At 46.9% G+C, this 15,658-nt stretch overlaps 1 protein-coding gene across 1 annotated transcript in view; it reads left to right on the plus strand.

The window, feature by feature from the left end:
• LOC139548337 (teneurin-4) overlaps positions 1-15,658 on the plus strand; it is a gene marked incomplete at its 5' end in the record, with an annotated part of 289,854 nt that overhangs the window by 267,624 nt on the left and 6,572 nt on the right.

Below are 15,658 nucleotides of genomic sequence, written 5' to 3' on the forward strand. Positions count from 1 at the left end.
TTTATGAGGGAGGCAGAGAGAGAGACTGATCGTATGAGAGAGACAGAGAGAGAGAGACTGATCGTATGAGAGAGACAGAGAGAGAGAGACTGATCGTATGAGAGAGACAGAGAGAGAGACTGATCGTATGAGAGAGAGACAGAGAGAGAGACTGATCGTATGAGAGAGACAGAGAGAGAGAGACTGATCATATGAGAGAGAGACAGAGAGAGAGAGAGTTTGAGTTTTTATAAAACCTTTATTTTATACTCAAGTATTAACACAAATAATGCCACACTGCCTTTTCAGAAATTGAACAACAAATGTGTCGTTCTTAAATAAACATTTTTTTTTAAATGCAATACATAAAAAAACATTTACATTCAACTTATTTCATCAACAAAAAATAGTTTCCCCTCCTCCACACTAAGCTCCTTCATAAGTCCATAAGCCCACTTCTCCTCCAGCAATGGCAGATCTTTTACAGCCGAGAAGAACTCAAAGTCCACTTTTATTCTGGCTTTGACTAATCCTTTATAAACACATCTTACATCCTGCCCATATGCCGTGTCTATCTTGTGTTTCCTACTCAGACAAGTTGACATCTTTCGCTTGTCCCAAAATAAAATGTAACAGTTGTTTATTTTCTGCTGCTTACTGTAGTGAAAACCCCAAAATAAACCCAGTGTCATTGAAAATCTCCTCTACAGCTGTAAATAAAGACTCCAGTATTTCAGAGAGGAGTTTTTATCCTCTCACACTCCATAAAACAGTGATTTTTTTTCTCTCATATTACAAAAAGGGACATCCATCTGAGTTAATGACAGATACAAAAGCATTAACTGCAATGATGCCATGCAGCACCCTCCATATCACAATTATCCTTTTGTAACGGTGGCGTGTACAGTGCTCTCCATGCTGGCTTTACCTTGTCATCAAGGCCCAGTTTTACCCTCCAAGGAGGGTCTTTTCTATTTTTTTATTTATCTTTATTCAAAATCTTAACACACCCCCTATATAACTCCTTCCCGTTCACCTCGTCCAAACCAACCTCTTCCAAACCCACCTCGTCCAAACCCACCTCGTCCAAACCCACCTCCTCCAAACCCACCTCGTCCAAACTCACCTCTTCCAAACCCACCTCCTCCAAACCCACCTCGTCCAAACCCATCTCGTCCAAACCCACCTCGTCCAAACCCACCTCGTCCAAACCCACCTCGTCCAAACTCACCTCGTCCAAACTCACCTCGTCCAAACCCACCTCGTCCAAACCCCACCTCTTCCAAACCCACCTCTTCCAATCCCACCTCGTCCAAACCCACCTCGTCCAAACCCACCTCGTCCAATCCCATCTCGTCCAAACCCACCTCGTCCAAACCCACCTCGTCCAATCCCACCTCGTCCAATCCCACCTCGTCCAAACCCACCTCGTCCAAACCCACCTCGTCCAAACCCACCTAGTCCAAACCCATCTCTTTCAACCCCACCTCGTCCAATCCCACCTCGTCCAAACCCACCTCGTCCAATCCCACCTCGTCCAAACCCACCTCTTCCAACCCTCTCACATCCAATAATAACTCCTTTCTTTCTGACTCTTAGATATTGGGTGTAATCCCTAGTCTTGGAAAACGAGACGTTTTCATCATGTACCTTTTTCCTTGTGACCATTAAGCGTAATCCCCTCTTCTACTGACAGAGCCTTCCTGCAGCTTCCCAGCAGTTGTCTGACAATCCTTTCCGATCTCACCCCCAAATGTTCAGCCACCTGTCCTCAATCCATTAAGCTGGGCCCAGCCATGTCCATTAACTTCCTGAGGGTGTTGACTTTGCCCTTCAGCTGCATCTTGGGAGAAATATGGAACAGCTTCAGTTGTAGAATCCAGTCTTGCCCCAAACACCAGAGGTTCCTCCAGCAGCCAATGTACTGACTCCGCTGTAGTACTTCTGGACACCTGCATTATTCTCCAAACCCTAAGAAGCCCTCTGTACAACGGAGGTACTCCCTCCCTAGAAATCTGGCTACTATCAACCACATATAAAGCTTTCTTTAAACCTAATCCCCCTACCTGCTGTAATACCAGACCTGCCACCCCTCTCCACACCACATGTTTTGGTCCATAAATCACCTTTGAATAAACTGAAACCGGAAAGCAGCAGCCCTACTAGCCAGATGTACAAGACCTTGTCCCCCCTCCTCTTTTGACAAATACAAAACACTTTGTGGAACCCAGTGATATTTATCCTAAAATAAATTTACAATAATTGCCTGTATCTTGGCCAGAAGGCCAGACGGTGTCTCTAAACATGACAACCGATGCCACAATGTAGAGGATATTCCCCTAAACCGATCAACTATGAGACTCAAACTATCCACCTCCTCTTGATTTTTCACCAAAATAACTACATCATCAGCATATGCTGAGAGACGACTAGGAGGAGTATCCTCTGAATGGTTCACCCCTTCAATATGACTTCTAATGCTATTTAGTAGCGGCTCTATATCGATGGCATACAACATTCCTGACAAAGAACACACCTGTCTAGTTCCTCTACACACTTTAAAAGGAGCACTGAAGCCACCGTTAACTTCCAATGTCACCGTATATCACCCTAATCACGGCAATAAAACCAGAGCTGAAACCAAAAAGCCTCCAAAGTGGCCACATAGGTATCGATGTTCAACTCGGTCAAATTTATTTTCTTGATCAATTGAAATGAGACCAGCATCCAACCCAACAGCCCTAGAGACGTCCAAAACATTCCGAATCAGGGAAATGTTATCCCCTATCTGCCTGCCGGGATCACAGTAGGACTGGTCCGTATGATTTGAAATGTTATCCCCTATCTGCCTGCCGGGATCACAGTAGGACTGGTCTGTATGATGTGAAATGGTATCCCCTATCTGCCTGCCGGGATCACAGTAGGACTGGTCCGTATGATTTGAAATGTTATCCCCTATCTGCCTGCCGGGATCACAGTAGGACTGGTCCGTATGATTTGCCCCATCACCTCCCTCAGCCTGTTGGACAACACCTTGGACAGGATCTTATAATCAGTGCACATTAAGGCCACCGGCCTCCAGTCCTTCACCTCCATAAGGTCACCATTGTTTGGCAGTAGGGTGAGGACAGCTCTCCTGTAGCTTATCGGTTGTAACCCTCCGTTCAAACTATTAACTCCTGCTAGCCAATCCTCTCCCGACATGGCACCAAAAATACTTTAAAAAGTCAACGGGAAGCCCATCAATGCCCGGTGCCCTTCCATTTTCCATGCCTTTTAATGTAGTGTATAGCTCCTGCAAAGACAACGGTTGCTCTAATTCAACCTGAGCGTCTGCTGCCACCTGTGGGAGTCCACCAAGGAACTGCTCTGTCACTGTTATATTCTCTATATACTCACACTGGTAGAGCTCAGCATAGAACTCTACTGTCCTCCTCCTAATTCCACTTGGGCTAGTGAGCTCAGAATAATGTGGAAATTGAGCAAGTTAAGGTGACTAAACAGCTTGGAGTAACCCTGGATTGTAAACTGTCATGGTCAAAACATATTGATACAACAGTAGCTAAGATGGGGAGAAGTCTGTCCATAATAAAGTGCTGCTCTACCTTCTTAACAACACTATCAACAAGGCAGGTCCTGCAGGCCCTAGTTTCTACCTTCTTAACAACACTATCAACAAGGCAGGTCCTACAGGCCCTAGTTTCTACCTTCTTAACAACACTATCAACAAGGCAGGTCCTACAGGCCCTAGTTTCTACCTTCTTAACAACACTATCAACAAGGCAGGTCCTACAGGCCCTAGTTTCTACCTTCTTAACAGCACTATCAACAAGGCAGGTCCTACAGGCCCTAGTTTCTACCTTCTTAACAACACTATCAACAAGGCAGGTCCTACAGACCCTAGTTTCTACCTTCTTAACAACACTATCAACAAGGCAGGTCCTACAGGCCCTAGTTTCTACCTTCTTAACAACACTATCAACAAGGCAGGTCCTACAGGCCCTAGTTTCTACCTTCTTAACAACACTATCAACAAGGCAGGTCCTACAGGCCCTAGTTTCTACCTTCTTAACAACACTATCAACAAGGCAGGTCCTACCTTCTTAACAACACTATCAACAAGGCAGGTCCTACAGGCTCTAGTTTCTACCTTCTTAACAACACTATCAACAAGGCAGGTCCTACAGGCTCTAGTTTTGTCACACCTAGACTACTGTTCAGTCGCGTGGTCAGGTCCCACAAAGAGGGACTTAGGAAAATTGCAATTGGCTCAGAACAGGGCAGCACGGCTGGCCCTTGGATGTGCACAGAGAGCTAATATTAATAATATGCATGTCAATCTCTCCTGGCTCAAAGTGGAGGAGAGATTGACTTCATCACTACTTGTATTTATGAGAGGTATTGACATGTTGAATGCACCGAGCTGTCTGTTTGAACTACTGGCACAAAGCTCGTACACCCATGCATACCCCACAAGACATGCCACCAGAGGTCTCTTCACAGTCCCCAAGTCCAGAACAGACTATGGGAGGTGCACAGTACTACATAGAGCCATGACTACATGGAACTCTATTCCACATCAGGTAACTGATGCAGCAGTACAATAATCCATAATAAACCACAGGAAGAGAAGCTGCTGCCTTGACAGGAACTAATGGGGATCCATAATAAACCCCAGGAAGAGTAGCTGCTGCCTTGGCAGGAACTAATGGGGATCCATAATAAACCCCAGGAAGAGTAGCTGCTGCCTTGGCAGGAACTAATGGGGATCCATAATAAACCCCAAGAAGAGTAGCTGCTGCCTTGGCAGGACCTAATGGGGAACCATAATAAACCCCAGGAAGAGTAGCTGCTGCCTTGGCAGGAACTAATGGGGATCCATAATAAACCCCAGGAAGAGTAGCTGCTGCCTTGGCAGGAACTAATGGGGATCCATAATAAACCCCAGGAAGAGTAGCTGCTGATTTGGCAGGAACTAATGGGGATCCATAATAAACCCCAGGAAGAGTAGCTGCTGCCTTGGCAGGAACTAATGGGGATCCATAATAAACCCCAGGAAGAGTAGCTTCTGCCTTGGCAGGAACTCATGGGGATCCATAATAAACCCCAGGAAGAGTAGCTGCTGCCTTGGCAGGAACTAATGGGGATCCATAATAAACCACAGGAAGAGTAGCTGCTGCCTTGGCAGGAACTAATGGGGATCCATAATAAACACCAGGAAGAGTAGTTGCTGCCTTGGCAGGAACTAATGGGGATCCATAATAAACCCCAGCAAGAGTAGCTGCTGCCTTGGCAGGAACTAATGGGGATCCATAATTAACCCCAGGAAGAGTAGCTTCTGCCTTGGCAGAAACTAATGGGGATCCATAATAAACCCCAGGAAGAGTAGCTTCTGCCGTGGCAGGAACTAATGGGGATCCATAATAAACCCCAGGAAGAGTAGCTGCTGCCTTGGCAGGAACTAATGGGGATCCATAATTAACCCCAGGAAGAGTAGCTGCTGCCTTGGCAGGAACTAATGGGGATCCATAATAAACCCCAGGAAGAGTAGCTGCTGCCTTGGCAGGAACTAATGGGGATCCATAATAAACCACATGAAGAGTAGCAGCTGCCTTGGCAGGAACTAATGGGGATCCATAATAAACCCCAGGAAGAGTAGCTGCTGCCTTGGCAGGAACTAATGGGGATCCATAATAAACCCCAGGAAGAGTAGCTGCTGCCTTGGCAGGAACTAATGGGGATCCATAATAAACCCCAGGAAGAGTAGCTGCTGCCTTGGCAGGAACTAATGGGGATCCATAATAAACCCCAGGAAGAGTAGCTGCTGCCTTGGCAGGAACTAATGGGGATCCATAATAAACCACATGAAGAGTAGCTGCTGCCTTGGCAGGAACTAATGGGGATCCATAATAAACCACATGAAGAGTAGCAGCTGCCTTGGCAGGAACTAATGGGGATCCATAATAAACCCCGGGAAGAGTAGCTGCTGCCTTGGCAGTAACTAACGGGGATCCATAATAAACCCCAGGAAGAGTAGCTGCTGCCTTGGCAGGAACTCATGGGGATCCATAATAAACCCCAGGAAGAGTAGCTGCTGCCTTGGCAAGAACTAATGGGGATCCATAATTAACCCCAGGAAGAGTAGCTGCTGCCTTGGCAGGAACTAATGGGGATCCATAATAAACCCCAGGAAGAGTAGCTGCTGCCTTGGCAGGAACTAATGGGGATCCATAATTAACCCCAGGAAGAGTAGCTGCTGCCTTGGCAGGAACTAATGGGGATCCATAATAAACCCCAGGAAGAGTAGCTGCTGCCTTGGCAGGAACTAATGGGGATCCATAATAAACCACATGAAGAGTAGCTGCTGCCTTGGCAGGAACTCATGGGGATCCATAATAAACCACATGAAGAGTAGCAGCTGCCTTGGCAGGAACTCATGGGGATCCATAATAAACCCCAGGAAGAGTAGCTGCTGCCTTGGCAGGAACTAATGGGGATCCATAATAAACCCTAGGAAGAGTAGCTGCTGCCTTGGCAGGAACTAATGGGGATCCATAATAAACCCCAGGAAGAGTAGCTGCTGCCTTGGCAGGAACTAATGGGGATCCATAATAAACCCCAGGAAGAGTAGCTGCTGCCTTGGCAGGAACTAATGGGGATCCATAATAAACCCCAGGAAGAGTAGCTGCTGCCTTGGCAGGAACTAATGGGGATCCATAATAAACCCCAGGAAGAGTAGCTGCTGCCTTGGCAGGAACTAATGGGGATCCATAATAAACCCCAGGAAGAGTAGCTGCTGCCTTGGCAGGAACTAATGGGGATCCATAATAAACCCCAGGAAGAGTAGCTGCTGCCTTGGCAGGAACTAATGGGGATCCATAATAAACCCCAGGAAGAGTAGCTGCTGCCTTGGCAGGAACTAATGGGGATCCATAATAAACCCCAGGAAGAGTAGCTGCTGCCTTGGCAGGAACTAATGGGGATCCATAATAAACCCCAGGAAGAGTAGCTGCTGCCTTGGCAGGAACTAATGGGGATCCATAATAAACCCCAGGAAGAGTAGCTGCTGCCTTGGCAGGAACTAATGGGGATCCATAATAAACCCCAGGAAGAGTAGCTGCTGCCTTGGCAGGAACTAATGGGGATCCATAATAAACCCCAGGAAGAGTAGCTGCTGACTTGGCAGGAACTAATGGGGATCCATAATAAACCCCAGTAAGAGTAGCTGCTGCCTTGGCAGGAACTAACGGGGATCCATAATAAACCCCAGGAAGAGTAGCTGCTGCCTTGGCAGGAACTAATGGGGATCCATTATAAACCCCAGGAAGAGTAGCTGCTGCCTTGACAGGAACTAATGGGGATCCATAATAAACCCCAGGAAGAGTAGCTGCTGCCTTGGCAGGAACTAATGGGGATCCATAATAAATACAAATACACAGCACTGTCTCCCCCCCACTCCTGTTGCCACATAACTTCATTTCCTGTATTACTATGTGTTTCCTGTGGGAAACGTATGTCTCTTCCCACTATGGCTCTTTTTCTAACGTCTCTCGCCCCATTTACGTTTAAAAAATAAATCTTTCAACTGCTCATGGCTGGGAAAAAAGTGCAGAGTAAGAGACAGAAAACACATCTATTTACAGGAAGAGACAGAAAACACATCTCTTTACAGGAAGAGACAGAAAACACATCTCTTCACAGGATGAGACAGAAAACACATCTCTTTACAGGAAAAGACAGAAAACACATCTCTTTACAGGAAGAGACAGAAACACATCTCTTTACAGGAAGAGACAGAAAACACATCTCTTTACAGGAAGAGACAGAAAACACATCTCTTTACAGGAAGAAACAGAAAACACATCTCTTTACAGGAAGAGACAGAAAACACATCTCTTTACAGGAAGAGACAGAAAACACATCTCTTTACAGGAAGAGACAGAAAACACATCTCTTTACAGGAAGAGACAGAAAACACATCTCTTTACAGGAAGAGACAGAAAACACATCTCTTTACAGGAAGATACAGAAAACACATCTCTTTACAGGAAGAGACAGAAAACACATCTCTTCACAGGAAGAGACAGAAAACACATCTCTTTACAGGAAGGGACAGAAAACACATCTCTTTACAGGAAGAGACAGAAAACACATCTCTTTACAGGAAGAGACAGAAAACACATCTCTTTACAGGAAGAGACAGAAAACACATCTCTTTACAGGAAGAGACAGAAAACACATCTCTTTACAGGAAGAGACAGAAAACACATCTCTTTACAGGAAGAGACAGAAAACACATCTCTTTACAGAGTTAAGGCTGCGATTGAACTCTGTAATTTCCTTTAGAACTTATATCACGTGTTACTCGTGACCACTTTCTTGAGTCTAGCGATTTCAGGGCTTGTCAAACCTCCTCCTGTTATGTCTTACATCAGAAACTTTGCTGATTCAATAAACAATTCACCTTCAGGAAAAAAATATGTTAACATTATAATCCTGCCTATATTTCTTCCCTTTTTATCCAATTCAGAAATTGACGTACCTTCTCAATCCCATACCTCCTTTCCACCCCATTTCTCACGCTATTTTCAGTTCGCCGGTATCCTTCTTTGAAATCATGTGCGCTATGTCTCCTCAATGTGCATCCAAAAATAGCCTTTTTTTTATGTAGAAACAAGTTGTCCATGAGGAGATAACTCTCTCTCCAACACTTCATCTCAAACAAACGTTTGAAAGTATAGCTTTATTCTCCAGATTCATAAGAGGAAGTACTGACGTCTGTGTCTCTCGCAACACATCTCTCGTATTCACCTTTTCAATGGAATCGAAGAATACAGCATCTTTGAGGCAGATTTTTTTATTTATTTAACTAGGCAAGTCAGTTATGAACAAAGTCTTATTTACAACAAACGGCCTACGGGGGAACAGTGGGTTAACTGTCTTGTTCAGGGAAAGAACAACAGATTTTTACCTTGCCAGCTCGGGGATTAGATCCAGCAACCTTTCGGATACTGGACCATCGCTCTAACCACTAGGCTACCTGCCGTCCCATGCTATCATACCCAATTTCTTCTATCATACCCAATGATAGCGCCCACTGCTAAGCTACATTCTACCACGGAACGCCCTGCTGCAGCAGGAATCTGAGACACAGAGAGAGAGACAGACTGATCATATGACAGAGACAGACTGATCATATGAGAGAAACACAGAGAGAGAGACAGACTGATCACATGACAGAGACATAGAGAGAGAGACAGACTGATCATATGACAGAGACAGACTGATCATATGAGAGAGACAGACTGATCATATGATAGAGACAGGCTGATCATATGAGAGAGACAGAGAGAGAGACAGACCGATCATATGAGAGAGACAGAGAGAGAGACAGACTGATCATATGAGAGAGACAGAGAGAGAGAGAGAGAGAGAGAGAGAGAGAGAGAGAGAGAGAGAGAGAGAGAGAGAGAGAGAGAGAGAGAGAGAGAGAGAGAGAGAGAGAGAGAGACAGACTGATCATATGAGAGAGACAGAGAGAGAGACAGACTGATCATATGAGAGAGAGAGAGAGAGACTGATCATATGAGAGAGACAGAGAGAGAGACAGACTGATCACATGACAGAGACACAGAGAGATAGACAGACTGATCATATGAGAGAGACAGAGAGAGAGAGACAGACTGATCATATGAGAGAGACAGAGAGAGAGAGACAGACTGATCATATGAGAGAGACAGAGAGAGCGAGACAGAGAGAGACAGAGAGAGACAGAGAGAGACAGAGAGAGACAGAGAGAGACAGAGCGAGACAGAGAGAGACAGAGAGAGACAGAGAGAGCGAGACAGAGAGAGACAGAGAGAGCGAGACAGAGAGAGACAGAGAGAGAGAGAGAGAGATGTAGCTCTCTGTCTGCCTTGGAATCCTAGATGTGAGAACAGAGCTCAGGGCTGTGTTATACAGAAGCTGTTATAGAGTAGCTATATTGGTCTGCGCTCCAGATAGACAAAGCAGCAACTTAATTAAATGTAATGTTCTTTGAAGCATGAATGTGAGGCGCAATATAATGAATACTCTTCCCTGTATGGCACTTTTATTTAAGACTGAAAATTAAGGAATAAGGAAACATGGGTGCTGTTCACCTCCTCCCTTCATCTTCCTATAGTGTCCTCCTCCTCCTCTCTTCATCTTCCTATAGTGTCCTCCTCCCTTCATCTTCCTATAGTGTCCTCCTCCTCCTCTCTTCATCTTCCTATAGTGTCCTCCTCCTCCTCCCTTCATCTTCCTATAGTGTCCTCCTCCTCCTCTCTTCATCTTCCTATAGTCTCCTCCTCCTCCCTTCGTCTTCCTATAGCCTCCTCCTCCTCCTCCCTGCATCTTCCTATAGTGTCCTCTTGCTCCTCCTCCTCCTCTTCCTCCTCCTCTCTTCATCTTCCTATAGTGTCCTCCTCCTCCTCCCTTCATCTTCCTATAGTGTCATCTTGCTCCTCCTCCTCCTCTTCCTCCTCCTCTCTTCATCTTCCTATAGTGTCCTCCTCCTCCTCCCTTCAACTTCCTATAGTGTCCTCCTCCTCCTCCCTTCATCTTCCTATAGTTTCCTCCTCCTCCTCCTCCTTCATCTTCCTATAGTGTCCTCCGCCTCCTCCTTCATCTTCCTATAGTGTCCTCCTTCCTTCATCTTCCTATAGTGTCCTCCTCCTCCTCCCTTCATCTTCCTATAGTGTCCTCCTCCTCTTCCCTTCGTCTTCCTATCGTGTCCTCCTCCTCCTCCTCCTTCATCTTCCTATAGTGTCCTCCTTCCTTCATATTCCTATAGTGTCCTCCTCCTCCTCCCTTCATCTTCCTATAGTGTCCTCCTCCTCTTCCCTTCGTCTTCCTATAGTGTCCTCCTCCTCCTCCTTCATCTTCCTATAGTGTCCTCCTCCTCCTCCTTCATCTTCCTATAGTGTCCTCCTTCCTTCATCTTCCTATAGTGTCCTCCTCCTCCTCCCTTCATCTTCCTATAGTGTCCTCCTCCTCTTCCTTTCGTCTTCCTATAGTGTCCTCCTCCTCCTCCTTCATCTTCCTATAGTGTCCTCCTCCTCCTCCTTCATCTTCCTATAGTGTCCTCCTTCCTGCATCTTCCTATAGTGTCCTCCTCCTCCTCGTCCCTTCATCTTCCTATAGTGTCCTCCTCCTCCTCCTTCATCTTCCTATAGTGTCCTCCTTCCTTCATCTTCCTATAGTGTCCTCCTCCTCCTCTTCCCTTCATCTTCCTATAGTGTCCTCCTCCTCCTCCTTCATCTTCCTATAGTGTCCTCCTCCTCCTCGTCCCTTCATCTTCCTATAGTGTCCTCCTCCTCCTCCTTCATCTTCCTATAGTGTCCTCCTCCCTTCATCTTCCTATAGTGAATTCCTCCTCCTATGGTTCCACATTAGAAGCAGCATACAGACTGAATAATAGGAGTGTGTTGCTGGAGACAGATGAGTTCTGTAGGTGTGGAGGGATTACTACACTCCTTCCCTCCCTCCCTGCCTCCCTCCCTCCCTCCCTGATCCCTACCTACCTCTCTTTCTCTCTCCCTCCCTGATCCCTCCCTACATCTCTCCCTCCCGTATCCCTCCCTACATCCCTCCCTCCTACCCTCCCTGATCCCTACCTACCTCTCTTTCTCTCTCCCTCCCTGATCCCTCCCTACATCTCTCCCTCCCGTATCCCTCCCTACATCCCTCCCTCCTACCCTCCCTGATCCCTACCTACCTCTCTTTCTCTCTCCCTCCCTGATCCCTCCCTGATCCCTACCTACCTCTCTCTCTCTCTCTCCCTCCCTGATCCCTCCCTGATCCCTCCCTCTCTTCCTCCCTCTCTCTCTCTTCCTCCCATCCTCCCTCCATGACCCCTCTCTCCCTCCCTGATCCCTCCCTGATCCCTACCTACCTCTCTCTCTCTCTCTCCCTCCCTGATCCCTCCCTGATCCCTCCCTCTCTTCCTCCCTCTCTCTCTCTTCCTCCCCTCCTCCCTCCATGACCCCTCTCTCCCTCCCTGATCCCTCCCTCTCTTCCTCCCTCTCTCTCTCTTCCTCCCCTCCCTTCTCCATGACCCCTCTCTCCCTCCCTGATCCCTCCCTCTCTCTTCCTCCCCTCCTCCCTCCATGACCACTCTCTCCCTCCCTGATCCCTCTCCCTCTCTCTCTCTTCCTCCCTCTCTCTCTCTTCCTCCTCTCCTCCCCCCCCCTGATCCCTCTCTCCCTCCCTCCCCACTGTCCCCCGAGTTGACTGACCGGGAACACAGCATAAAGCTAGTTGGCACGGTAAACAACCGTGCCGTGTGTGTGTGTTGTGTCAAGGGTGTGAAGAGTCCCTCAGGCCATAACTTGCCCCCGTTGGCTCTGCTCCACAGCTGAACCCCCCCAGCCAGACCCCTGCCACTGGGGACGGGCGACCCCGCTCGCTCACTGGTCACGCACGCACACACGCAAAGGCAATGGACTGGCCAAAGCAGAGAGGCTGCCTGTTCAGTGCAACCTGCCCTCAGGGTAGAGAAGGAGGGTGAGAGAGGGAGTGGGGGCGTCAGCTGGACCAGCAGAGAGAAAGAATTAGAATCTGTCGGGAGGATACGGTGCTGTGTTAACACAGACAACCCTCTTTGGGAGGATACGGTGCTGTGTTAACACAGACAACCCTCTCTGGGAGGATACGGTGCTGTGTTAACACAGACAACCCTCTCTGGGAGGATACGGTGCTGTGTTAACACAGACAACCCTCTCTGGGAGGATACGGTGCTGTGTTAACACAGACAACCCTCTCTGGGAGGATACGGTGCTGTGTTAACACAGACAACCCTCTCTCTCTCTCTCTCTCTCTGTCTCTCTCTCTCGCTCTCTCTCTCTGTCTCTCTCTCTCTCTCTCTCCTCTCTCTCTCTCTCTCTCTCTGTCTCTCTCTCTCTCTCTCTCCTGAGGAGGATCTCTGGTGTTGTCAGCTAACATTAGAGCATTAGTAAGATTAGTTTTCCTGCTCAGGAGACACAAAGCTTTGGTCCCTTCAGGAATTACAGTAAATATAGACACCCTGATTCTTCTTTTGTAGCCGGCTCTGTTTAGCTGTCAGAAACAGGGAGTTTCAACCCTTTTTTTAAATATCATACATGTCAAGACCGATCAGAGAGACGAGGATTTTCTAACAAACACCTCTGGCCTTGACAATGAGACATCTTACAACTTCACAGATATACAGTGGGTCCCGAGTGTGTGTGTGTGTGTGTGTGTGTGTGTGTGTGTGTGTGTGTGTGTGTGTGTGTGTGTGTGTGTGTGTGTGTGTGTGTGTGTGTGTGTGTGTGTGTGTGTGTGTGTGTGTGTGTGTGTGTGTTTCTTGATTTCATACGTATGGGTGTAGAAGAGTTAAACTGGTGCTATACTGCTTTTATATCTAAATAACAAGCACGTCCTGTCAACAATCAACATTATGAAGAATTTTCCTGCACATTTAGTTTGACGTTCACCTACAGTGTGTTGTATTACATTCGTTTCTTACACTGAGTGGACAAAACATTAAGAACACCTTCCTAATATTGAGTTGCATCCCTCCCTTTTGCCCTCAGAACAGCCTCAATTCGTCGGGTCATGGACTCTACAAGGTGTCGAAAGCGTTCCACAGGGATGCTGGCCCATGTTGACTCCAATGCTTCCCACTGTTGGGTCCAGTTGGCTGGATGTACTTTGGATGGAGGACCATTCTGGATACACTCAGGAAACTGTTGAGAGTGAAAAACCAAGCGGTGTTGCAGTTCTTGACACAAACCGGTGCACCTGGCACCTACTACCATACCCCGTTCAAAGGCACTGAAATATTTTGTCTTGCCCATTCACCCTCTGAATGGCACACATACACAATCCGTATATCAATTGTCTCAAGGCTTAAAAGTCCTTATTTAACTTGTCTCCTCCCCTTCATCTGCACTGATTGAAGTGGATTTAACAAGTGACATCAATAAGGGATCATATCTTTCACCTGGATTCACCTGATCAGTCTATGTCATGGAAAGAGCAGGTGTTCTTAATGTTTTGTCTACTCAGTGTATAATGAAGCCTTTTGGGATTTTATCCTCCGTCGATGTTTATTGAAATCAGTCTTCCAGACACAGAATTGATGAAAGTAATTGATTTTCCTCAAACTGGTTTTCTTGAAGGTAAAATATTTTCAGGCGTCTTTATATATCATTCATCTAACAGCTTTAAGATGTAGTGGGATTCATTCACAGGAGTTGGATCTTAATCTCATTTTATAATACATTTCAGACGAGATTGGAAACAACTAAAGAAGAAGCAGTGGGTTATGTGAACCTCCCCGATATTGTAGAAACCTGTTGAAATGTACGAGGGTTTACCCACATGCAGCCACACACCTTAACATGATGTACAGTGTGTTAATGCCACATGCTCACAACAGGAAGTAAGACATGGGGGAAGTGTTAATGAACCGGCCTTTTTTGATTCTCTAATTGTGTGTGTGCATGCGTGTGCGCGCGTGTGTGCGTGTGTGTGTGTGTGTGCGCACATGTGTGTGTGTGTGTCGAGAGAGAAGAGAGGGAGAGGAGGAAGAGAAGGGAGGAAGAGAAGGTAGGGAGAGAAGAGAGGAAGAGGAGGAAGAGAAGGGAGGCAGAGAAGGGAGGAAGAGGAGGAAGAGAAGGGAGGCAGAGAAGGGAGGAAGAGAAGAGAGGAAGAGGAGGAAGGGAAGGGAGGCAGAGGAGGAAGAGAAGGGAGGAAGAGGAGGAAGAGAAGGGAGGCAGAGAAGCGATGAAGAGAAGGGAGGGAGAGAAGAGAGGAAGAGGAGGGAGGAGGGAGGAAGAGAAGGGAGGGAGAGAAGAGAGGAGAAAGATAAGGGAGGAAGAGGAGGGAGGCAGAGAAGGGAGGAAGAGGAGGGAGGCAGAGAAGAGAGGAAGAGGAGGAAGAGAATGGAGGAGGGAGGAAGAGAAGGGAGGGAGAGAAGAGAGGAGAAAGATAAGGGAGGAAGAGGAGGGAGGCAGAGAAGAGAGGAAGAGGAGGAAGAGAAGGGAGGGAGAGAAGAACAGGATATGTGAAGGCAGCTGATAGAGATGGGAGGGAAACATGGACTGTTAGAGAGGCAACTTTACAGCACAATCAACAAAATCATTCAGACGTGTTTGAATTTGATTATTTCTCCGTTGTCAAGATTTGAATAAGGAGAAAGATGGTTCCTACTGCTTGTGTTGTTATGGTGTGACCAACCACAGGGAAGGAATCTACTACTGTTTGTGTTGTTATGGTGTGACCAACCACAGGGAAGGAATCTACTACTGTTTGTGTTGTTATGGTGTGACCAACCACAGGGAAGGAATCTACTACTGTTTGTGTTGTTATGGTGTGACCAACCACAGGGAAGGAATCTACTACTGTTTGTGTTGTTATGGTGTGACCAACCACAGGGAAGGAATCTACTACTGTTTGTGTTGTTATGGTGTGACCAACCACAGGGAAGGAATCTACTACTGTTTGTGTTGTTATGGTGTGACCAACCACAGGGAAGGAATCTACTACTGTTTGTGTTGTTATGGTGTGACCAACCACAGGGAAGGAATCTACTACTGTTTGTGTTGTTATGGTGTGACCAACCACAGGGAAGGAATCTACTACTGTTTGTGTTGTTATGGTGTGACCAACCACAGGGAAGGAATCTACTACT

This window comes from Salvelinus alpinus, chromosome 21 (assembly GCF_045679555.1).
Source record: "Salvelinus alpinus chromosome 21, SLU_Salpinus.1, whole genome shotgun sequence".
Lineage (NCBI taxonomy): Eukaryota > Metazoa > Chordata > Actinopteri > Salmoniformes > Salmonidae > Salvelinus > Salvelinus alpinus.